The sequence below is a fragment of the Dufourea novaeangliae genome, unplaced genomic scaffold (assembly GCF_001272555.1).
Source record: "Dufourea novaeangliae isolate 0120121106 unplaced genomic scaffold, ASM127255v1 scaffold92, whole genome shotgun sequence".
Lineage (NCBI taxonomy): Eukaryota > Metazoa > Arthropoda > Insecta > Hymenoptera > Halictidae > Dufourea > Dufourea novaeangliae.
In genome coordinates this window covers 48,271-74,388 of record NW_015373967.1, presented here as the reverse complement: position 1 = coordinate 74,388, position 26,118 = coordinate 48,271, and the positions used below count along the sequence as shown (strand labels likewise).

General features: G+C 46.7%; 2 protein-coding genes across 2 annotated transcripts in view; one reads left to right on the top strand and one right to left on the bottom strand.

Moving 5' to 3' along the window:
• LOC107186774 (complexin) overlaps positions 1–6,745 on the bottom strand; it is a 197,213-nt gene extending 190,468 nt beyond the window's left edge. Inside the window, exon 1 of the mRNA XM_015574709.1 lies at positions 6,581–6,745. The gene's annotated coding sequence lies outside the window, so the exon portion shown is untranslated. The remainder of the gene's footprint in view (positions 1–6,580) is intronic.
• The window catches only part of LOC107186775 (protein Skeletor, isoforms B/C-like), a 158,591-nt gene that overhangs the window by 113,601 nt on the left and 18,872 nt on the right, over positions 1–26,118 (top strand). The gene's annotated exons all lie outside the window — the stretch shown is intronic.

Sequence of the window (26,118 nt, the reverse complement as noted above, 5' to 3'; positions counted from 1 at the left end):
CGTCGAAACTTCGTCATCGGAGACAGAAGATCCTTCGGGGCATCGAAACGATCGCGAAGGAGAAAGGAGCCATTAGGAGGGGCCGACACGACTTCCAGAGACTCGTTCCCCTACCCCGGTTAATTCTTGTCGGGTATCGAATTACGGTGGCGGGCGCGGAACTTTTCTCTAGAAACTATTTGGCTTCGAGTCGTACGCGACCATCGTATATACATCGAGTCTACTCTCCACTTTTGCACCCTGGCTTTTTCCCTCCCCCGCCACGAATCTTCCGAAAACTCGAACTTGACGATCACCAGCCTCCGGCAGCCGTTGCCTGTGCGCGTGTTCCCACAATGTGGAATGACGTAGTAGCACGCTTTTCTTAAATAAGAATCGGAATCGTAAGGAATAGGGAAAAATCGCTTTTCCTATATGTAAAGTTTCACAAACACGAGTTACGTAGTAGTTTCTGAATATTTCTGTCTCTTCCAATGTCGCAGTAGAGAGAGGATGGCGAATTTGTGTATTTTCGTTGCGTGGAAACACGAAATTATCGAGAAATACCGTACGGGGGAGGAAACGCGGTTTTGTACTCAAAGTGACTACGAACGCCACGAGGACTGTTCGGCGACAAAGTTACTGGGCGATATTGGAATGGAAACGATTTAATTAACCGAATTGTCCTTTACACGTTCGTAGTATTTCAATTCGAATCTTTCTGGATGCGCGATCAAAGGGACGGTACGCGGGTGGGAACCGATGAACGGATGAAATAGGAAAGCTAATACAAGAACCGATGGGGGTGGACACGGGCAATCGGTCTTCTTGTCCTGGCTGACCGATCGATAACTGAGGTGAGTTTACGAAGCCTTCTAATATACGTGTTCTAGTTTCGTTTGTTCCTCCATCCGACCCCCTTTCTTTCGTCCACCTTGCACCCTGATGCTACGCGACCTACCCTAACGTTAAGCATTCCTTAGGGTTCGAGTGAAAACCCAAGGTTATGCTTACAATCACTGCGAATAAGTGGGTGTATCCCGTGATAGCGGTGGATCTTCGATCTTTTTAACCCTTTCTATGTTATGGAGGACCATAATCGCTCGTCACGAAATAACGCTACACATCCTATGTAGTCCACACCTTCAGGGGTAATGTAATCTCAGTAGTCTCTAGATAACTACACTAGCTTCTGTTTTCTTCATTTTATAATTTTGTAATCTCATTACCCGCCCTGTACATGTGTACCAAAGGGCTTACTATCCGTTAAATAAATAAATAATAAAATATCAGAACATGGACGAAAGCATTGCCAAAGTTTGTACTGTTCCAAAGTATGCAGTGCAATTCATATCGTAAGGGTTGAAGAATCATCGAAGAATATATCTCTAGAGACAAACCGGCGTACCAATGGTGTTTCCCGTCGGTGACTGGAACGCCTCCGGAACCTTTCCAAAATTATTCACGAACCGCTGAGCCTCCGACTTCTCGAAATTAGTTTCCGCGAAAGGCTTCTTCTCCCACCTCCACCCTTCACCCCCCGTTAGATATGCACGATTCCGAATTCGTTAAGTGGAAATCTGTCCCGTCCCTTTCCCGCTACCTCCCCTTATCGTTCTTCAAAGGAAAGTCAGAACCGCGTTCTTTCATTCACGGGGTGCGCCTCTTCTCGTCCCTCCTCTATCCACGAAAACTGTCCTCCACCCCCCTGGACGAAAAATATCACCGGGCGAAATTGCGGGACGGTAACGAGGGCAATGCTCCGTCTACCGGAAAAGTACCGTCCTCGAAGATTCTAGGTCTCCCATTTTTAGCAACTCGTTTCTCCGTGGATAAGCGGCTGGTGTAATTCCGTTTCGGGACCGATGGTCCCTAATTCATACTTTTTTTCCGTTCTGTCGCTCCCCTGCGTGTCTCTCCCTCCATGCGACGTTACTCTAATAATAAACGTTCTTCTTTCTCTCTGACAAGAAGACAATGAAATAAATTGTGTCCATGGATCTAACGAGCTTCTTGGTATCAGCCGCACCTGACTTTAAATTTTCTTACGACTTTATTGTACAGTAAATCCTCGATGAATGTTCGAAGGCTTTTCAGCACTGAACATTAAATTTTTCGTAAATCAATGGCCATATACGGCTGAGACAAATATCATTGGCTTCGGAATTCCTGGAAGAAGGCACTTACCACGTCGAGAATATCCTCGACTCGTACCACTGGCACACACAGCCGTAGCCGACAAGCTTATCGATCGTTTAACGATGACTTCGCGATAACCGTCGTCGACCGCCAGATCGGAAAAGAGAGAAAGATCCGCAATGGGATAAAGAAGGGTGTCGCGAGGGTTGTATAGGTATGTTCCACGGTCCACGGTACATACATATCTCGACGAACCACGACGTAACGGGGTTAAAAGGGGGGCTGATACACGTGGACGCATACACGAAATCGATTTGGTCCCGCCTTCGTTTATAGAAAGCCACGAAACCGACCGTTTCGAGGCCTTCTATTTTTAACCGTATTCGGCCCGGGGGTGGGGGGGAGGGGGTTAAAAACGGTGTTACCACCCTCCGTCACATCCAACTGGGTCATCGTGTCTCGGAATACTTCCGTACAGATTCTTCGAATGCTGTTCGAACGAAATTATCAAAAGGAGTTCAGGTCATTTCGTTCCATTTCAAAAATGAAGTTGACCTTCGTACAACCTCTGCGCGTCCACCTATCAAAAAACTGTTCACATGAAATTATGTGCTCCTCGATACCATCCAGATTCGGTCTGACACATTTTTTTCTATCGGCAGTTACAGACTCGCCATGTATTTTAGTTCATATTACATCAATCTTGATTCACGAAGCCCATCCAAATCCCACGTATATGAAATCATGATAGTCTCGAACTGTAAATTTTCATGTTGTCGATTGGATACCTTCGAACGAAAATGGCGAGAAATAGCAAGAAAGTCGGTTCTGAGACGCGATTTACGCGTGCAGGGATGAACAAGCGCCTCGCGATTTCGACGACGATGCCCCTCCGATGGCCGTGGTTGCAGGCGGTAAGGGGAGGGCTATCGATTCGGTTCGATTGCCGAAAAATGGTAATGCGGTCGGGCAGAGGCGGCGAGCACCTCCTCCCCAGGAAGGACGTCTCAATTTCGATGGTACGTGCCGTAGGAATGCGAAACGAGGCCACTCCACACCGACCGGCGGAACGGGGAATCTTCTCGAGGATGCCACGTAGAGAGAGAGAGGTTCGACGTGTGCACCGCTGAAATTTCACAGTTAAATCCCTTGCTGATAGAGAAGGAATGTAACGGTGCGCTTTACGTTCCTCCCTACTTCCCCCTCCGTGGCCGCTGTTCCGCGTTAAAATCCAGACTGTGAGATACGTTCTTTCCGTATTTCTCGTGTAAACCGCTTTCAACGTCGTCTGGCAGGAAATATTATTTAGGTGTTTGTACGTCGTGTATCGTGCTCGATGGAAAGTTAGTTGTACAGCGTTTGGGCTACTTTAACCCATTGAATGCAATTCAACGACGTACGTGTATATGTATATTCTAATCTAGTATAGGTATAAGGCACTTTCTGCAGATGATGTATTCGAATGTATACACTGCCAGGCACGACTATAAAACCACCTTAAAGTTGTCAACCCTTATGTAATGTGGTTAAAATAGAAATGAACCACTTTTTTTTCTAGGTAATATAATCTATCCCTTTTTGGAGAATCATTATCTCTCAACACGATTTTCTACAGTTTTAAGACGCATAAATCAGCAATTTCTAGATGTATTATTCTATGCAAAGGTAAATTGATCGTGGCCATAGTTCGTCGAATTTCAACCGGAATTTCCGAATAGCTTCGTCTCGCGCATGCACGAACGATATAATACCGTATGAAGAGACGAGATTTCCGGAACCGTGCATTCTCCGTGATTTATGAATCAACGGGGCCAAGAGTCGTCAGCTATCGATGCCACGAAATACAACCGAGAGAGGATCCGTGGGGTTGGAAGAGGCTCACCGTGACAGACAGACGTGATTCATTGCAGCAAAGGGTTAAGCCTATTCGCATAATCAGACAGCGACGTATCACCTCCGGCATTAATTACGGGACCGTACAACACACGTATTTATCAAACTGATTGCTCCACGAAGGTAGCAAAGGGTGTGATCGAGGGAATGCAGAATCGAGACGTATACGGATTATAAAATATAGAATGGAGAAAGTTCAATCGCAAGACACTTAATTATTCGTCGACTGTGAGAAAAGCTGAATATTAACGGAAAGTTGCGCGCCTGTCAGCCTGACGCCGATTTAATCCGCGAGTTCTCGCGCGACCAGAAACTTCTCCCCGCCGAAGAAATTTCCGATCCACGGTATAATAACGAACTCCGCGACGGGGGATGATCCCTGTCGCGCGCTCCTAGCAAATGGATTCGCGAACTTTCTGGTTTTAAATATCAATTGAACTTGGCGGAACTCGCATCTGCATTCTGGCAGACTCTCTGCCGAAAACATACACGGAACAATACGAGAATACTCGTCGACAAATATTCGTCGCTATACAAGATAAACGGGGGACAACCGGTTTAAAACGTAGCTTCGATAAGGGCGAACTCCGAGCAACCCCCGTTGAATAATTAATTCGAAGACGAATCCGCCCCAGAGCCTCCAGTCTTGGCCGGAAACGGTGGAATATCCACCGAGGTGTAACTTGGCAGGAAAATGGAGTAGAAGAGAAAAACTGTGGCTGGTGAGGTAGGAAGTTCGCTGACCTTCGTTCGTTTTTCTCCGACCTTCGTAACCTACAGAGCCGAGCCTCCGCAACCCCTATCGCGCGCTTCTTCCCCAAAAGATGGCCCAACGAGCACACACCACAAGTGAGTGTAAACATTTCCTGTGTTGTCAAAATTACGACTTCGAATTCGCGATTCTCAAAAATCAGCACGTTGCCATCAAATATCGTCCACGTGTGCCCAGGTTGTCCTGAATAATTGCTGCCTGAATTTTTCCTTATTTTTAAGTCTGACCATCATAAAATGAAATCATAAGTTATTTCTCTTGTCTGTTTGCTTTCAGTGGTAATATTTACAAATGATTAGTAATAACATAAGTCAAAGGATAGTTTAATGATCTAGGGTTATATTAGTCATTGATGTAAGTGAATTACGAACGATGCACCAATTTTGGAATACACTTTCGACCATCAGGAGACGCGTACATCATAGAAAACGATGGTTCCCCCAGTTTTAACTGCCACTCAATTTAAGAACCACCCCTGAACCGTGTACATTTTCCCTAATGGAAGCAGTTTTACGTGGAGGGGAGTGGATGGGAGCGGGTAACGACGCGTCGGCGTAATATCGAAATGCTCGGAAATGCAATTTCCAACCCCTTATACGCATCCGTTTCTTGCCCGGGCTATGATATTCCACGACGCGGGATGAAAACCAAGGAGAGACGGGAGAGGGAAAGGAAAAAATATCGCGAAACTGAAACGGTTTACGTTTTGTGCCCGCTTTAATACACTATTTACAAACCACCCCTGCGCACAAAAACAGGCGAATAGAAGTTTCCTTTGCTGGGCTTGCAACACGATATAACCGCGCATTTACTTGCACGGGAGGGGGAAGGGGTTGAAGTTTGCCTGTGTGTTTAACGATCATTTTCTGTGCGGCTGTTATTAAAAAATAAAATATAGTGTTTCGCGATTTCGATGCATTTATGCAAATTATATGATCCGTGAGAGTGCCTCGAAGGTAGGAGGATAAGGGGGAGGTTTCGTGTACGGTGACCTGGCTGGATACGCAGAGAGGGAGAAAGTATCGGTAGAGAGGTGCAAGGTCACGGGGATTAAACCGATAGGGGGTAGAGGGGAGGAGTGTGTTCGTCGAGGAGCAGTTTTCGCGTAGGAATCGGGAACGAGAGGGAGACTTTGACGAGGGGGTGCACCGCACACGCAACGCGATTCCGTGGCCGGGGCAGTCGTCGACGTTGCTCGCGGGTGAAGCAAGAGAGCCCCGTCCGTGGGAGAGATCGATCACAGGTAGACTCTGCAGCGGCAACCTAACCCTTGCGTTTTATCGAGCCGCGTATAGCACAGACCACGGTTAACCGGACGCGAAAACGAGAGAGACGGTGAAACACGGGAAACGGCGAGTGGAGGTATAACGGTGTATGCGTTTTATCGCCGGCACAACACGAACATATATAGAGAGGCGACTCGTGAAACTTTCAACCTGCGATCATCGACGACGATGATGGTGATGGACTCCAACTTTACACACAATTCATAACAGAACGGGATGGACTAAGGACGCGTCTGTCAGAAACTGGAGAAACGGCTATCGATTTAAAAACACGGCGAGACACATCGGAGGGGTTGTTGACTCGCGGGAGAAAAGAAACGAACGTTCGTGGAACCGCGCTCTATCCTAGGCGAGGGAGGGTGCAATACAGAGAAGGAACGTGCGTGTGGTTTGAAAAAGAGAGATAGACACAGCGTCGGTAGATTGTGCCAGCTTTTATGAAGAGACGGTACAGAAATTTTAGAATACATATACGTATACTTATATATTAGTTATATGTATGGAGACTCACCTAGGCTCCGCAGGTGATTCCGCGACGACGGATGCGGCGGATGTAGAACCGTAGAGATAGAGAGATAGAGATAGAGAGAGACAGATAGAGAGAGGTTGCCTCGAAAAACAGTAGTGTACGACGAGGACTACCGGCGAGGACGACGACGACGACGTCCGTACGAGTCTCACGTTTAGACTACGTGCGTTTCCCCGGTCGTCGGCGGCGGCCGGCGGTGGCGGTGGTGGTGGTAGCGGCGGCGGTGGTGGTGGTGGTGGTGGTGGTGGTGGTGGCGGTAGTGGCGGCGACAATGGTGGTGGTAGCTGCTTTCTGTCCGCCCCGAAGCGGGAGAAAGAAAGGGAGGAGAGAGAAAGAGAAAGAGAGACAGGGACAGAGAACGATGTGATCGAAGTCTCGTGGCAAACGGTCGTGGACTGAGTGCACCTGTATTCCAACCGAGGCGGCAGAGTTGCTTTTGACGACGACGCGAGCGACGCTGCGCGGAGGGCTAACGAATCACCGTCGATCGATCGAAAGTGGTGTGAGGGTGAAGCTCAACGGGGTGAAACGGGGGGAAACGGGGGGTTACCCCAGGAGGTGGAGGAGTAAAGAGAAGAAGGGCTGGCGCGCACCGACGGAGCCACGAAAGAGGGTGCACGACCAACGGAACCCTACCGTCGGCCCTTTCGGTGGATAGGGGTGAGGGAGGGCGACGAGTCGAGTTGGGAAGAGGGCGGGGCGTACCACACTCTGTCTATATATGCCTTTTTCTCTGTTCATCTAGCCGTCTCTCTTTCTCTGGCTATCTCTATCCCCTTCTCCCTCTGAGAGAGCCTTTCCTCATCCCTTATCCCACTACCCCTCACTCTGTTCCTCTATACACAAATGACCCTCTATATCGGACTATTTCTATGTTTTGTACACCCTCTCTCTCTCCTTCCACGTTCCTCTCGAGCCTCCGTTCGCGCTTTTTCGACTACACGAGGATCATCTCCGATCCCCACTCCAGGTTCGAAATATAAATGAAAGTTCATGCTGGAACGTGTGTCCCCTGTGACCTTGTTACCGAGTTACACCGTGCCGCGCTTCTACGTCGATTCTTTAACGGTGGACCGTAACCCTTCCCGCCCCTGAAGAAGTTGCAGCCTGTATATATGCTTCCTGGACGATAATATTAATGAGATTCGCGTGGAATTCGTTAGAGACGTTGTACATTCACGAACGGTCAACAATCGTGGCGATTACAGTGATTCACAAAATTGTTCACGAAAGGCTGTCATCTCTATTTGACCAAATTATTTACCGATCAAAGGTTGATCAAAAATTGCATTTGAAATTGTTTTCAACCTAATTGTTATCTTAAAAGTTTCCGTACGAATACGTGACGCACTGTATTACACAGATCGTTCTGTGCCCCTTCTTTCTCTCCTCCACGTTCGATCCTCTTTGGTTCCTTCCTGGATAAGCATCTCTGACCGTCGTGCAGGTGCGCTAGCCTCGAAACTATCGACGAACACCACTACCCCCTCCATTGTGTATGTGTGTGTTAGGTGCACCACGGTGAACTTTGCTTCGTACGCTGTGCGGTTGCAAAAACCCGGTGGATGGATATGGATATATATATATATGTATATAGGTCGTCGAAAGTTGATGAAAATTTCGGCTTGAAACGTTGCGCCATCCCCGTTCCGCCCAGCCGCGGATAAGATGAGAAATTTCGCCGGTTATCGTAAACGCTTTAGCCTTTAAAGCTTCCCTCGTAAACCGCTCGAGACTGGCGAATATAGCCACGTTCCTGCCAACCCCTCTACCAACAACCGTCTCCGTTATGCCTCATTCGAATGCTCGCGCTATGGATGGCTGCGTATTTTATGAATCGATAAAAGGCCGAGTCGACGGTTGTTGTTTCGCTCATCTGGCTCGCGATACACGTATACCTAATGCACACAGAGAACGCTGGCTCGTTCGCGCGCTGTGGAATCTCGTCTATATTCGCCTTCTCTGTTTTTTTTCCCAACACGATAAAAGACGCCTCCCGTCATCGTTCGTTGGATCCATTAAGTAAACGCAATTTCTACCTCCTGGAGCCGTCGCGTGCATGCGGACGGTTTTCCAGAACGGGAAGGGACCACCAGGCGGAAAAATGACGAATTTGGGTCAACGTTATTCCAAACGGAAAAACTTGCAACGATGAAATGAATAATCCCGGGGCGCGGAGTTGCCCGTGAATATTTTTATTCCAAGAGGATCTTCAGGGATCCACCTGGATTCGAGACGAGTACAGTAAATCCTCGGGGAGTGTTCACAGACTCATCGGCACTGACAAGGAGAGGTCCCCAAGTGTAACGCTAACTTTTTAACAAGGTTTAGCACTGTAATAGGGCTCGGAATTCTAAAGCCAATTATATTTGTTTCAATCGCATATGACCACTAGTTTATGAAATGTTTAATGTTCAGTGCTCGAGAAGCCTTGAAACACTGATCGAGGATTTACTGTATTGTTTCTCGGATTCAGTGTCCATCGAAGTAGTAGTATAGAAGTAGTGACCAACGTTTGGGGCGTTTAGTTTTCGAATCAAACTAATGCCCCCCTTCCCCCTCTGCGCTAGATAGAACGAGCTTTAATCAGCGTAAAAACTGAATCAGTGATCGAATTCTGTACACGTTCCTCGTGTATGTGTGTTCGTATACAGCCACGAGATGGGAAACGCGACGACAACTGTACTGCTCGAAACAAGGGGAACGATGTCTCCTTGTATCAGGCATCGTACCAGAGCTCGTACGTTGACCATTCCGGACGATATAACGCATCGGATGGGGTGGGGGGCATTATCATCGAAATTTTACGAGTGTCTAGAATCGGTGCTTGGCATGGTAACCGTCGCTATTGGTATACGCGATGGCTAATGGGGTGACATAGCTCAGCTTTATCTCGCGATGTCGGATGAATCACAGTGGTGATCCCGACGATAAATCGATGCGTTTGCAGAGGCGTAAACGGGAATCGGGCCGAACACGCGACAATTTGAAATAAGCATTCGTCGGGTGATACTCGAGAAAGGGGGTTCACTTGCGTTTTAACCGATAACGGCGGGTCAAAGTATTTGGATATTTTATCGATCAAAAACTTTTTCATCGTACCCTCGTAACATTACGTTTCTGGATCGTTACGAACGATCATTTCGACTTTATATCGACATTATAACGTGTATCCTTAACCCTCCTACGCTCTTTGGTCCAGCTAAATCGCATTCGAAATAACGAAGGAAGAAGACACTATACAGATCGGTAACGATTTCCTTACGCATCTCGCGAATCCAAGAATATTGTACACAACTAAGTCGAAAGCCCCTGTAAAATCATGCGAGCATCGAGACAATGGATAGAAAGAAAGGAAATGGAAGAAAATTAAATCGAAATAGTCCTAGAACTCTCTTGCCCGAAGACCAAAGAATCCGATCACTCGATTCAGCCTCGCGTAGAATTAATATTCAGTGACCAGGACTTCCACGATGAAAAAGTGGACACCCACCGTTAGCAGAATTACACGTGCCGGTGACAGAGCCCGAACGAAACCGGATTGGCCGGACGACACGCGTGTCAGAGATGCATCTCTGCGAACGACGCCAGAAATCTTTACGCGAGACCGTGAAACGAGGGAGGCCCCGACCGGTCGAGTCATGGACGTAGGGGCTCGCGAACCGGAAATTACGTGATTTCCTTGCATTCTGCGAGCCGTTGAATGCTTTACACCGAGCCACGCCGCTCCCGGGGTTCCTCGCCATCCACGGAATATCGAATTCCTAATCGAATCAATAATTACGGGAGGCACACCCACGCCAAAGGAAGGAATTGAAAACACGCTGCTGGCTTCTCGTTGTTGAAACCCCTAAGGGGAATCTTCTTGTCTCGGAACCTTTTCCTTTTTTCAAGCGTACGTGAGTATGTCCTCCTTTTGGCGAAGAAAAGCAACGGTAGAAAGGGAAATTGTTGGAGCAAACCGTGGCGCTCGTTAGTCGAATCCCAAGACAACGTCGCGAGCATGATCGTTAATGAATTAAATACGAAGTACCGCGGATGCCGTGTAATTTTCCGGTTTGACGAGCAACGCTTCTGACGTGTAACGGGCCCCGGACCTGAACGCACGTGTGGAGAGCTGAAATTTCATTCGTTACACTTGATAGTCAAAGGATGTTTACAATTCGCTTACCGTCCGTTTGCGAATCGTCAATGCACGGTAAGAACCGTCGGAAACGGGGCCTAAATGTGTGCGTTGTGTCCACATACACCGACTGCATACGTGAAATTCGCGCGACGATTGTGTGTCGATCTGTCCTCCACGATTCCTCGAGGATCAACGATGTTCCACATGAAACGTCGAAAAGAAGGGGGTAAGGAAACACAAAGTACGAACTTATACGTTCATCCTTCCTTGTTACGCAAACCTTTGCTCTGATCTTTAATCTCTGAAAAGCAGATTGAACACGACGTTTCGATCAATAAATTACCCCCGCTACCTTTCAACCGTGTTTAAAGGGGATGTGTCATTAGCACATTATACAGAGACACAAATATATACAGGAGAAAGATCGTTTCTATAGGTATACCCCTGTTTAAGGTCTGTTCCCAGCGAATTGGTGAACGCTTCTCTCGACCGTTTGAGTAAATATTTACAATAAGGGCACCACCTCCGACTTCGATGATTTTTCAATATGTTGTCAAAGTCATCATCCTGAATAGCATTGTGATGTTTTTAATTGGGGATCACCGTTTGTAGAAAAGTTATTAACGATCGATTCGCTGCAGTGATCCTTTCGCGAAATTTCCGCGACGTGAAATCAGCACAGGACATTCAATTATTGCTCTAGGTCGGAAAGCAGCCGACAATAATGCGGCCACAGCATTCGTTATCTCGCTGGGAGTACGGTTTACCGAAGCAACGTCGTGGACACGAAAAAATCTGAACGCTAACGAAATAATCCCAGTGGGAGACAGGGGGTTGGTTGAACGTCGCGAAAGACAATCGTGTTTTCTCGGTTTTTGGGATGCTTATCACGGTCCACATAATTCCGAGACTTATAGCCAAGCAGTATATACCTCTAACATGGATTTGCACTTCGCCGGTCTGAGCGCGTGATTCGAAGCAATGCCTCCTGGTACCAAAGTCTGCCGGGCATTTCGGGGAACACCGAGAATCCATACGACACAGACGCAACGGACCTACAGATATAGCTCGCCTCTTTCTACGTTTCTTTCTCGTTAGGTCAGAAATGCAGAAGTGAAATAAACTATAATTGGTTAGCACTGGATTACTGATTGTACGCATTTATATTCTTATGTGCATTTATATGATTTGTTGTTTACGTATTGGGATATACATTGTGTATATAAATATTTAATAGTACATTTTAATAATTTAATAGTGCATTGGCTCGCTTTCGATACAATACGAGGGGGTCCAGAAAAATAAAAAAGGGTCAGAAGTGCACAGAGAGACAGGAGTTTTCCAACAGGCTGATGCGTAAAACATCCATACGCATTCGCATTGGTTCTCGATTGAAACGATCGCATAGAACGTTCCCCACACGAAGGTGTACTAATTGACGGGCGGTTCTCGATACCGATAATACCTTCGAAATCGTGCACGTTCGATATAGAACATTTCGAAACCATCCGCACGAGCGTTTCCCTATCGTCGCGTGTCGTCGAACGATCCCGTTGAAAATCAAAACGCGAACAGCCCCTGTCGTCGTTTGTGTTGCGCTTTCGTTACAGAATGCCGTTTACAGGGCCACTATGTGTCGTGCTATCCCGCATCAATGGGTCCATTCCCGGCGATCCAGCGCATAAATAACGTGTAACACGAAAGCAACGTCTCTCTGTGTCTGTGTAGATGTACGTGTGCACAGGTTTCGGTTGATCACGCGTGAAAAAGCGGAGCATGCAAACCACCCTTATATGTATGCCTAACCTGTCACGGGGAGGTTCGTTCCGTGGTCGATGAAATTTGGATTCTGTGTAAAGGTAGAACCCTAAACTTTGACAGAATTTTTTCAGATTTCTTCAAAGCCTAAAACGGTAAAAAAAAATTTGCTTTGGACATAAACCACACAATTTGTCTACGGAGTGTGAAAAAATATGTATTGGTATATATTATACATATATGTAGAGGTTTGTAATATAGAAGTTTAGGAAAAATCGAATTAAACCCAATATTGTCTCGGTAACCGTAGTTTGCCCATCGTGGACCTAAACAATCAGATAGTCATCGAACGTGAGAAGGGTTTTTTTTGGAGAAAACGATCATATCCTTCCGCGAGAATGTGCCTCGATCGAGAAAATTTCGAAATGTCCGTCAAAAATGCGGCCACGTGCCTGATCTAATACACTTCCCGCCATCGGATGAAAAATCGTCTTCGAATGAAAGCAATAACCGCGCATTCTTGGCACGCGGACCTTTAATAAAGAAGACTCGTTGGACCGCGCGGAAACGCGTCGATCGGTGAATATTACACGTTTCCAGCGTATACGCGACCTGCCTGCCTGCTAGGAGGACGACATTAACCCCTTTGAACCCCTTTGTCGAACGTGACTCGACGTCAATTTCATTCACAGATACATCTATCGTGTCGCACTCGACATTTTTAGCGAAGTTCCAATGCTATTATCAAGATAATTAATAAAAAAAAAAGTTGACACTGTCTCTAGAAGTGTGTGTTTCACGTGAAAGAAATGTAGAATAAAGAATTTTTTGTATTCACAATAAACGGAAGGACCCCTCCTCACCGTGCTCAACTCGATGATAATATTTTTATCGATCCCCCCCGCTACGGCGACCTCCGCCAGAAGAATGGATAACTGAGGTGAATGGAGTTGATAAGTGAGAGATCTACAGTCGTTCGTCTCGAGCTCGCGCACGCCATTATTCCTCGGCGTCAATGTAAAATATGAAAAGTCTCTGAAAGGCCTCTAAGGAATTACACGTCGCGTGTAATCGCTCCGGTTGACTGCCACAGTGAAAAAGGCAGTGCATAGTCAGACACGTTTTATTTCATTTCTTAAGTGATAAATCGTCGAAAATATGTACGCTTGGTTAATAGATGCTGTTGATATTGTGTTAAATTATACTGCAATCTTAATTTCACGGAAAAATTTATAACGACACAAGCCTCTTTGAAATGTAGGTGTCACCCAAATTTGAATGACATCTTACTTGATATCTAACCATCTTACCTAAAAAACAAGAACTTCTTCGGCCGTAAAAAGGTGTTCCGAACGACGTTAAAATGCGTTCAACCGAACGAAACATAAACAGACGTTTACTTTCGAAGGTCGCCAAGTGGAAAGTAAACAGCGTGCAAAATCGAAACCCAGCGACACGCTTTTAAAATCGCCCGCGGTGGTCTCTCGCGTGCGTGTCAGATGACGCAACCGAACGGATCGAAGGGAGGGTGACTCTGACGAAACCGTCACAGTGACTGTCAGAGTAAAGGGTTATTGCCCCGGGACCAAGAATCGACGATTTAGACCGTCGTGAACCGGAGAAAGTGATCCAATGAGATGGCTGAAATATGTTCTCGTATACTGTGCCAATTTTGCTAGGTGGATCAAACCCGTTTCGGATGTTCCGTCGCGCGTGATCGACGGGGAATCGTCAGCATCGCGACACTGGGGGGTACACGATTCTCGATGCGGGTCGATACACCCGTGGGTAATCAGCTTCCTTTCGGTTGACAGACGACACAAGAATCGTTTCGCGTTCTCCACCGAAAATATTAAAAGTGTCCTAAGTAACCGGAATCCACTGTAATACACGGATGACAAAGAGGTGGACGCAGTCCGTTAAGCGCAACGAACAAATCGACGGAGGCGTCTAGTCACTTCCTCGACTCGCGGATCCATCCACGCCGGGTGAGAGGGAACGTATTATAATACTCTCGGCTACACACGCCAAGGACGGAACGCGTCTAGTCTTTCCGTAGGATCGCCTCATTCCTCCGTGAATAATTTTTTTGTACTGCGAGGACGGAAAACGCCGCGGGAAATCTTGCCCATTGGTGAAAACATGACGAGTCTTCCGTTTTTAATAATAATAATATTTATTTTAACGGGAATACCATAAAGTATGTCCTGACACATTGTCTTCTAATAAATCGTTTGTTTTACACCGATCGTAGATTCTGCCCTATCCAACATAATTTTATCCGAATGGATACAATCCTGAAGAATAAGCGAGGAGAACATCAGGGTTATCCAATTTGCATCACGACGTAAATCGCAGGGACAGCCACTTATAATTGAACAATATACCGTGGATTATTCCGCATTTAGTGGTACAGAGCAGACACACACCGATTCGTGATGCAAATTCCTTAATGCCAATTATAGAACACAGTTTCGACGATTGAAACGCTCGCTTCCAAAACTGAATTCTCCAGGCATACGGACAAGGCTCTCTATCGCCGAGACACGTGGCGTATATACTCATCGTCCTTACGCTGGTAATAATAATATCAAATGGTAATCGGCGCGGGAATTCGCGATACAATCCCGTAGAACGCGCAGCATTATCGCGATTCAAGCGAATAGTCTTCTCGCCCGGTCGGACGTGTTACGACACACCGTTTCACCGCGCGGTTCTGCCCTCTTCTCATGGAGATGCCAGAACACGTCTCTGAGAATGGAATCTCCCCGTGGCCGGGTCGAATATCGTCGATCTCACGGTATACACACGCCGCCACGATTGTATGGCATTGGTCGACGGTTAAATATCCTCTATGTAACGGGCGCGTCTACGTTAATTCGTTAAGACGCGCCGAGGAACGCTATCCGCGGAAGATCGAGTCCCTGAGCGTGGCACACACGCTTCGCCGAGGAGAAAGGCGATCGATCGAAACGTTTTTCCGTTTCTTTTTCTTTCTTTCCCTTCCAATGACACACATCGCATTTGGATTTAATTGCCAGTCTCTGCTCGCGAAAACTTTCAGCCATGGAGTCTTGCGATCGAAACAATAGAGAACTTGAAAGATTCATCGGAGAATGAGATTGAAGCTAATCCAGAAATAGGGTTTCGTGGAACGGGCACATCCAACATCTTGGGCTACTTAATGGGCAATGTGTTTTAATTGAATGTCTTCAACATAGATTTCTCAAAAGAACTAGCTTTTTTTAGAAATGACCCTATGCATTGTACCGAACACAAATATCAGATGTACTTCTTTTGCGTGTCACTAAACGCATTTCGACATAAATTATTAACTAATTACAAATAATAATGGTTAAATTTTTGTCATTGCTATTGTATTTTTTGTTTCATCTTTTTTATATTCATGCTATCTTTGTATCAAGTCGAGTTTTTCCCGTTAAAATATATATTATTACTATTATTCTTATTATTATGTATCGCGAGAGTCACACGCAACGGAACTCGCGACGCAAAACGAGCTTTTCCGGCTGTGTTCTCGAGGTGGAAAGCCACAGAGCCGACAGTCGCGCCGGTACAAGAGTCGAGTGTGTCTCGCTGGCGATTATGTTTCGCGGAACGACGACAGAGGGTTTCGACGGTAATTTCAGTAATTACGCCGACCCAGTTGACGACGACGAATCTCCTAACCCAGTTCCCGTAAAACGCGGTTCGCTAAAGTGCCGAGAATCGTTGACGGGACGCGGTTTCCGCGGCGTTCCCACCCCATCCTCCGATTTTGCAATGGTTCGTGGCGCTCGAGCCGCATATTCAACTGGTTCGAAACGAAACGTAGAAATATTCGTGCGAGAAATACAATAGCATTGTGGAACGATAAGAACCTGTAGGAGACGAAAGATCGGGTGGTATATTTTATTAGAATATATTTCAATTGTACATCGACTACTACTTTATCTACGCATTGATTACCGTTGTTTTGATATCGCTGTGTCAGCAGCTCGATAATCCTGTCCGGCTCGTCTATCGAGCCGCTAAATTGCTCCGATAAATTGCCCCCGGAATATATATTCGATTACGTGCACGCGCACCCCGTTCGGGGAAAACGTACCGCGTCGTTCTCGACGATAATAAACAAAACAGTTTCGAGGACGCGAAGAAAGATCGGAACATCGCGACGCAGAGGATATCGTTGACACCCCTTGGATATGCCGATTAAACGGCCATGGCGATATTACGTTCGCAATTTCACACGATCCAATCTACCGTGCGGATTCACTGATGAGCGCACCCAACGGACCAATCTGTAGAACACGCGCCTAGGTAACGCGCGGATACTGGTGGAACCAGGGATAAGGAATATTTTTTAATAACTTGAAAAAATCGTCCTGCTCAGCAACCACGCTCTGGAACGTCCCTTGTTAATGGAAAGTCTCGGGTGGCTCGTGAACCGTGATCCAAAGTATATATCATATAGGAAGATAGAAATTTATTTCGAAGTCTAAAACACAATTTCGTCATTCTTGTTTTTCTTCTTAGCATTCTTCGCTTCGTAGCATATAGAATTCAATCTACAAAAGTGGTCCACATTTTTATTTCCGATTCGAGCGCGAAAACCGCGATTACGATAAGAATTTTGAAGGAGGGCACGCGCGCGCGCGCGCGCTTTCTTGCGTCAACTTTCTTCCCGATTTTCGCGGTTAACACGCGAGGCGTTGCCGTAAAAACCCGTGTATATCGCGGGGATTCCATGTACTTAGTAGAGCACGGCGGAAACAGGCCGTATAAAATTCATCTCCCATCATTGGACCCGTTCGCCAGTTCCCACAGACACGGTCAGCCTGAATGACCAAACCGTGGGCGCGCTGGAGACACGAAGTCCGCCGATTCGAAGGCGAACGAGTCGTCTTCTCATTCGAGCGACGAAGGATCCGCCGATCGAAGGATCCAAGGATACGGCGTGGCGCCTAGAAAGCGTGCTGTCTGTACTCTGTTTAGAATCGATGCTCTCTATCTTTCTCGCCTCTCCCACATTCTTTTCTTTCGAATGTTTTCATCTCCCTTTACGATTCCGAAGATACCTTCCGTTTCGATATCGATCAAGAGGACGGACAGTGGTCCAGAATCAAAATTTAACGATTCATACGCTTATATAGCTCAAGAAATGGAACATTAAAAAATGTATAAACTTTAATCAAATAAAAGTATGCGAACGAAGAGATTTAAAGTAAGAAAAAGAAGAGATTTTACGTGTTCGTGGAACCAGGACACACGCGCTACCAATACGTATAATACATACATCCCGCGGAATTGCCGGTCGTTTCCTGTTCTCGACGAGAAACGATTTTATAACAAAACCGTAACGGTTCTGTCTCGTATTAACCGTGATTTCCTCCCCGATCTCCGTTGAACCGACTGGTGATTGAATTGTAACCGTTGAAATTTCCGTGTCTCGTTGATCCGAATAGCGGTTGATTAAAGGAGCCCCTCCTTGTTCTCCAAAGGTAGTTATCTTTTGTCCGTGCAATAATAATAATAACAAAAACGGCTTATGGGGCGCTTGATGATATCTCGTTGAATGTTCAGAACGTTTTTTTATTAGCTTATAGGAAGGAGGGCGCGATAATGACACACCGAGCGTCGAAAAATCACGAGCAGAACGTCCTCGTCTTGACATCTTGTTGTCTCCCGAAGCAGGTACGACCACGCTGAATCGTCGAGGAAAGAAGTGTAGAGAAACGGTAAATTCAATCGGATGATTGTAATTTTTCGGCCGTTATTGCCGTGAAATTGCACACTACGGAATCCTGGTTTGTACTATCCGGACCACGACGTGCACCTTTGAGTCTGGGAGATGCACCGCGAGGAACCATCTGTTTCTTTCTTTCACAGGCTCGCGGGAACGTTTTACGCGCGCAATTACGCCAGCCGTGGCAGAAACGCGGCAAATCATAAAATGAGTTACACGAACGGCGCGACGGCGCTGTAAAACGTGTTTTGTCACGGTCACACTCGAGCAAACGGAACCGATCCAGCTGCGTTACATTATCGCGAATCTTTCTTGAAAGAATGGATCCACTTCGTGACCTGGGGACCCATTTTTTATTTATTTACTAATTCATATACGAATATAAAATCCTTTAATATACAATCCAGTTAGAATTAGTCAATTGTAGGTAACAATACGTAGTATATTCTATACCTAAAAGGGGCTTGGGAACTAAAGAAGTCACAGAATTTATTGACATTCATAATTATACGACTAATACATTTGTTAACAGAGTGAAATTTCCCTGACTTGAGAAAGCCTTGTAAAAAAAGAACGTTAATGTTGGTCTGTTACAAGACAGTCCCCGTCCGCCTCAACGAAAACCTGGAAGTCGTTCGTATTAATTGGTAGCCGTGCGTGTTTCCTGTACGCAACACGTGCATGCGATTCCATCGGTGCGACATGAGACGTGTCGGTTTGGGACTGCGTTCAGCCGGCTGCTGCGCTACCTGTGTGTACACGCGAGTCCACGTGCAATTGTGCGCGGGTCAAGGAGTTCGAGTGAAAGTATTAAATATCAGCGGCCACTGGAATACCTGGTTGGTGTCTTCCACCACTCTCTTTCTCTATAAGAGTCGTTAGCAGTTATTTTCCAAGAAAACCCCGCTCGATCTCGCCGACGAAGGACTCATCGTCGAAAATTTACGGTGGATCGGTCGGTTGCAATTCGGAAAAACTTGTGCGACGCGTTGGCACATCCGGCGCCATCCAGAATCTTCACGCTTGGTACTCTTCCGCAACCATACCTCGAATCTTTGGAAAGGTTTATGCAAATATTCGGCACGAATCGCGAAAGAAGAGCTTGGACAACTTCCACGTCGTGGAGTTGTCATGACTTACCGACGAATCGATTGTTGGAAGATCACTGAATTTAAAAAGAAAAATAATTCCCGTCGGTTGTAGAAGAGATTCGATCAACTGTGCGCCCGTGGACCCTCGTAATCCCCCGTGTCTAACGTGGCATCTCGTCGTTGCGCCAAGAGAACCACCGACTCTTCGTTACGTAACGAACGAGTCGTTTTTGCAACGCAACGTGCGACGCGCGCTCGCTCGCTCGCGCGACCCGCTCAACGTTTTCCACTCTGTTTCGCCTGAAATTGCACGCGTTGCAGCCGACGCAACTCCTTAACGACTGGTGCTCTGCCACGGTGATGCTTTGTTCCGTTCCCGCGACGAGGTCCCCATGGTATCCGGCTGAAAAATGATCCCACGATCGATTCGTCACACGTTACGATTAACTGTTTGATTGAAGCGCGCTTTACCTAAAACTCGAGTAATATTCGAGTGGGTCGATTTAAACGGGACACTCTGTATATACGCTTTTCGCGGTCAAAGGGTTAAACGGTGATCTTTACTATCTTTGTACTAATTTGGTGTCCAGCTTGTCATCCAGATAAATCCCAGACGATAATCTGCGCCAGGGCAAAGATTTACGTCAACCACGCGATGATCGAACGCGATCGTACAGATCCCAGGTGCTTGACGCGTGCGCGTTTTTCTCAGGCGATTCACGGTAGAAGAATTATAATTCATAGATTTTTCCAAGGGAAATCGGTGTCAGGAAGGCGCGTCCACGGTAACTTTCCTGCGAGATCCTCGTAATTCAGACCTCGAAGAGATGCACACGAGGATATCGCAATCCATAAATAATCTTTCCCATTAATTCGCCGCTTCGCCGTGTTATCGTTCCGTCCGGCTGATTCTATGCATACTCAAGCGTCTTTTATGCAACAGGACTGGCACGCCTGACTCATATGGACGGGGGGGAAGATAAATCCCCGGGGGTGAACGTCCGCGGTTTCGTCGCACGACCGCGAATTCTTCTGTCGTCAATCCTGCCCGGTATAATAAAAACAATTCCGAGCCTGAAATGGGAAGTCCTTCTGGGCGGGCCAAGATGAAGAGAGCAAAAGTAGGACAGTTTGATATGGATAGGCGATCGAAAGTTTTCGATCAACCTGATGGGGGAAACTCTCGAGATCGGACGCGCGAGCAAAGCCAGATTGTCGATCATCGACCGTGCTTCCGGTACCAAAGCGGTCTCGCAATCTCCGCGAAATGACTCGACGGAACCGTCCAGTTCGCTGGATAACTTTGCTATGTCGAGAGCCTGAAACAAGGACAAATTATACTCTCTAAAAAAAATTCGTTTTTATTTTCACCAGGATACATCAAGATTGAAAATCTTAGGGTGGTTTTATTGTTATGCCACGCAGTGTATAATACCTAAATTAAAACACACTTTCGACGATTTACGACTAAAAAAACTAAATATAGCGTGTCTGGCTACGTACAGCCTTTTTCACTACGGTCCTTGAAAAATTACCGCTACCGTCAATGCGCGGGAATGGATACTTTCCACGAGTGCTCCCAAACTCGTCGACTCGAAAGAAAACGATGAAACAAACGAGGCCGGTATACCTGATATCGGTGCTCGGCGAAATTTCAACCATGGGAGACAAGGTAGATTCCACTCCGACAGTTAAAACATTTCCATTCCGAGGACGAAGAATCCAAGACAGAGATCCCTCGTCGACACGCGTCTCTGGCGGAGAAAGTGTTCGTTCACGGGGGAGGGGGATCCAGTAGGTAGTTACTTCCCAGCCACTTTCGCAGTTATGTGTCCCGGCCCCCCGCTGTCGTGAATCCGTAATAACATTAGCGATCAACAAGAGACACGATTGCGTATCACGCGGCGTGAACACTGGGACGTGGGACGTTGTGCAAGAAGGAGAAGCAGAGGACCGGTTGTGATTGTTGCTTTTGCAAAGAATGGAACGATCCTCTCTTTCCTTTCTCCGGCTTGGCAGTCCCCGCGTGAAATTCACAGCTAACAATTCAATTATCTTCCCTTAATGACTCCGCGGACAGTCAATCGCCCTCCATCGTATAGAATGGACCGATGGAAAGTGAAGATAGCACCGTGCGATTACTTACGAAAATATAAGAGAAAAATATAGAATAAAATTTTGTCATTCTCGACTTGGTTTTCGAAAAAATCCAACTTGAAACTTAATCCGAGATTCGTGTGCATTCGTCGCGGTAGTAAGTAGAAACAGAATGCAATGACCAGACACGCCAATCAAGTCTCCTATTCAATCGTACGCCTAGAGTCGATTTCCTCGAGTGAACTAAGCCGAGAATGACAAATTCTTATTGTACATGTTCTCCTTATTTTTTCATAAGGATTTACATGGTGTTCCTGTTTACGTACTATTCGGCCATACCACGTATATGTATACGTCAAGTATCATAGAAATCTACCGCTGTAACGCGGTCCCATTTTCGTACCGTTTTCGTCCCTGGTTTCCTCGTTCGCGATGTGCAATTGTTGAATTAGAAAATCAATTCCACAGGACCTGGAGAGGGGTAGGGGGATGGCGTAGAGCGCTCTCGTCAAAACAATTTTCTCTCGTTAACTCATCGGCCGCCGGACTCATTAACTTCCGGTAATAAGCATGGCCAAGTGCAAGTGAAACACGGCCGAGAAGCCTTGGTAATTGCTGTTGCCGTAATTATCCGTCCTTTTGCCACCGAGGCCGTCGAATGCTTACGGTCTCTCGCCCCTGAAAACACGTCGTCGACGAGGGCTTCAATTATTTGCCGGGGGGAGAGGAACGTCCGGGAAAAATGGCCAGGTTTACAGTTCTGACTGTATACGTATACGTATGCACGTATATACCGTGCTGCGTTCACGGAGAAACGGAATCGAGAGAGGGATCCATCCGTCTCTTTTCTTCTGTCGTGTCTTGGACGCAACCGTGAAACGATCAACGTAACCCTTACTCGACGTCTTCAATTATACGTTCTGCACAACCTTCTTTCCGCAATACTGATTTCACTTTCAACGCTCGCGCGCATCGCGTCTCGCTCGTGGTAGATATCCTCGATTTGCTTTGTTCGCTCGGAAAAGCGTGCCGACGTCAACGAAAGGGTTATCGAAATGAAACGAGATCCAGGAGGAATTGTAGGTAAACACGAGTGTCGAGAAGACGCGGGACAAGAACAAACAATTTTTCGTCGAACCATGAAGTATAACTATAAAATAGTATGTAGCGATGTCTCGTACGAAGGTGAATCAGAGGATTCGTGAATATAGTACAAAGGACGTGGAATCGAATGGTTTAGAGTTTCGAACGATTCGGTGTCATTGGTTTTAAAGAAGGAAAGATGAGAGGAGCAAAGAGTATCTTGAGGTGAACGGTTGATTATTATATACGAGCTATTGCACAAGATATGAATTCACCTTTGAGCGATCCGGGGATTCGACGAGAATAGACGAGAATGGAAAATAAAATGAACGCGGATTAAAGGCAAAATCGCTAGGCAAGATCTCGTGCGTGAGTAAGAATCGGCTCTAATTACCAACCGCGAGAGGTTCCCTCTCTCTTCGAGTCGGCGCTGACAGCAGGCCTACCAGCCGCAGAAGGCGGTTTCTAGGTTGAGCAGAAACCTCTTGGTTTCTGTTGGAACACAGTGTGGCCGCCGGCCCGCATACCAGTCCAGCCATGAAAGAATGAAGAGCAAAGTCGATGCCCACGAAATCCTCGCGATTCAACGCGCCCGTAGTCCAGTTTATAGAAACGTAGCTTTCTATAATGACAACGGGCGTCCCGGCTGTTGTGCCTGGTCTCGTTTCACGCAAAACGGTTATATTTTTTTTTTTTTTTTTTTTTTTTTTTTTTTTTTTTTTTTTTTTCGAAGATATACTTGTAAATCCATGTTCTGCAGACGATTCATTCGCCTATTTCTCTCACCTGGCAAATAGTCTTCGGTTACCACGGCGACATTGAACGAATTCGGCCCTGTTTGCAATAAAAAAAAAAGTACAAAACATAAATGGTTACAAGGTAGGAAGAAAGTACCCGAGTTGTTTCCGTAATAGCGTCGCCGAAACGGTAATTCCGTAATAACGTTCTTTCCTTAGCGCGAGATCGACGCCGACGCCGCGACTCCGTTCGCATAATTATCCCGTAATTGTTACTCGCTAGAATGCAAGGCGAGATTAAATTTAATCACAGGCCGTCGAAAGCACCGCTCTTATGACGAGGAAGAAAGATCCTGTCGGACGGCACGTGCAACCTATTATCTCGGCTGCTGCTCCTATCCCCCCTATGCCCCTTCTGTTCTCTAGAGGGGAGCCTAAACAAACGTGAACCAGCCATTGTTACCAAAGACAATGACCAAGTGACGCGTGTAATCGTTTCTTGGTGTATCTTGGAATCGCACCTGCGACACAACACTCTGCTCCAGGTCCCATCGTGGGATCCTGGGCTACGCATTCTCCTCCACTCGCGGTCTTCCTTCTTCGTCGTCGCAACAAGAGGAGTAGGAAGGTCCATTTCTGTATATTGTCTAACCGTGTTCGGGTGAAATTTCAATCGACCCGCAGCGAGTTTGTCCGATGGAATTTTAATTCGCGACCCATCGTAGTCGCGCGATATCACCGCGGGGAATTAAAATTCCTCGCTCGCGGATCCCCACGTGCCATCCAACGATCCTCCGTAGAAAGTTTTTCCCTCCCCGCCGCCAGCAACGTGGTCGAACGGAGTTATCCGTGGGGAAAACGAAGTTTTCCCGCGAGTCATGAACTTCTTTGGAGCGGTCCGACAGTGTTTACAGGGGACCGTGAACGAGAAGAAAAGCCACTTCTTTTCTACAGGGTGGAGGGGTAGGGTTGGTAGCCTCTCGTATCAAACGTTTGCATACCGGCTCTCGCTCGGTTTAACCAACTTGGGATCCTGCTCACAATGCAAACTGCCAACGGGACCCATTCCTCCGACAGTTCGACCTTATTATCTTCTCTATACTTCCTGGCTAACAAACATGTCGTTTTAGCTCCGTACTGTTTCCACGGAGAGTGACTTACACATTCGTTCGTAGATTTCTGAGATAACAATTAAGGTGGTAAAACTTCAATGCATTTTCTATTCATACATTCTCCTTATCATAACTTGAATCGTGTAACGTGTGAATCATTGTACCTGCCCTTCGTATCGAAGGGAGTCGGTACGAGGGTCACACATGTGGAGAACAAACAGATAAGTTTGTACATACATACGGCGAAAGGGACAGACAGAGGACGCGAAATGACGGCGGATCAACGGAACTCCAAGTAGAAAAAGTTGAGAGGGGGAAGGGAAGTAGAGAGAGGGGTGAAGAGAAAGAGAGACCGAGGTGAGGCAAGGCGAGCCGGTGGTGATCGTAGTGGGATCGACAAAGCTACCTGGATCCACGACCGCCACTTTCGACGGCAGTAACCACGAAGACGCCATGACGACACGATCATCCACATCGTCCTCGGCGCGGATCACCGCCGTTGGTCTAGTCGGGGCAATCGTCTTCTTTCTATTGACAACACGTGAGTCTTTTTCCCACCTGACACGCGAACACAGTAAATGTAATAAGTGCCATTCTTTTATGCCCTTTTTTTTCTTTTTTTTTTTTACGAGACACTGATTCGCTGAGGCGAACCAGAGCGGAACAGTGCTGTCGTGTACTCTTTCCGCGAAGTTTGAACGATTGGATAGAGGACTCGTTTTTAATCGGTAACGTGGTTAAAATATCACCGATGATTCTCGACATTGAAAATCCATTTTTTAGCCAAGAAAAAGAGTCCAAAGAATGGTACCAGTTGTTTCTGTCCAACCGTGATGCATTATTGTTGATGTTTCTCAAGTGAAGTAACATTCACCGGAGAAGTGTATTTACGAGGGGATGCGCGTGTGTATCGCGGACTTTTAGACACCCCGTCGACCCGTTTTATTCGCGAACCTTGACAGCTCTGTTCCCTAGAAATATCGGCTGTTCTTCTCTGGGCTCAGCGATCACTTGGCCGTGTGTAAACACTGTAAACCGACGAAGGTGAGAGCTATTCTCACCTGGAACATCGTTCTCTAGTCGTGTGCCCGTGATTAGTGCGCGCGCGCGCCTGTTCTGGGGGCTGCAAATGGGAGATCTCGAAGTTCTGGTTGCATTGCGAGGTAGGAGAGCTCGATAATCGACAGACCATGTTTCAAAATGATCACCGAGGAACTCGGAAAAAGGATCGACGATGTGAAAACGATTCGAGATAAGGTCCAATTACCTAACGATCTCGCGCGTGCGCTAATTGTTCATACTATTCGTTCGACGTCGGCGTGTCTCGATTTGCCGGTCTGTTTCCGCGCAGAGAGCCGCCTGCCACCGCGAACTTTCGCGTTACACGCTTTTTCTCCGATGCCGCGCGGATGGAAGAAAGAGAGATTCGCGACGATACCGAGGAGAGGAAAGAAAAAAAAAAAACATACATATGGATATCGCGTGATCGTGATTCGATTCCGTGGAAGAGAATTCTTTGCACGGTTTCTTTTTTCTCGTCAACTCTTAAACAGCCGCACCGTGTTTCTGACGAACACATTTTCAAATTGACTTATTAATATATTATACCCATAATGGGTTGTTGAAGGTTAACACGTTCACGACGAGGCCGTGTTTTGTTTTACTCGCCGTGGGGCGAGTCTATTATCTACACTTTGTTCCATCAGTCGTGTCTGTACCACCCGTGGTGCATCCCGTCGTAAACGTGTTAAACCGTAACTCGAGGCCGTG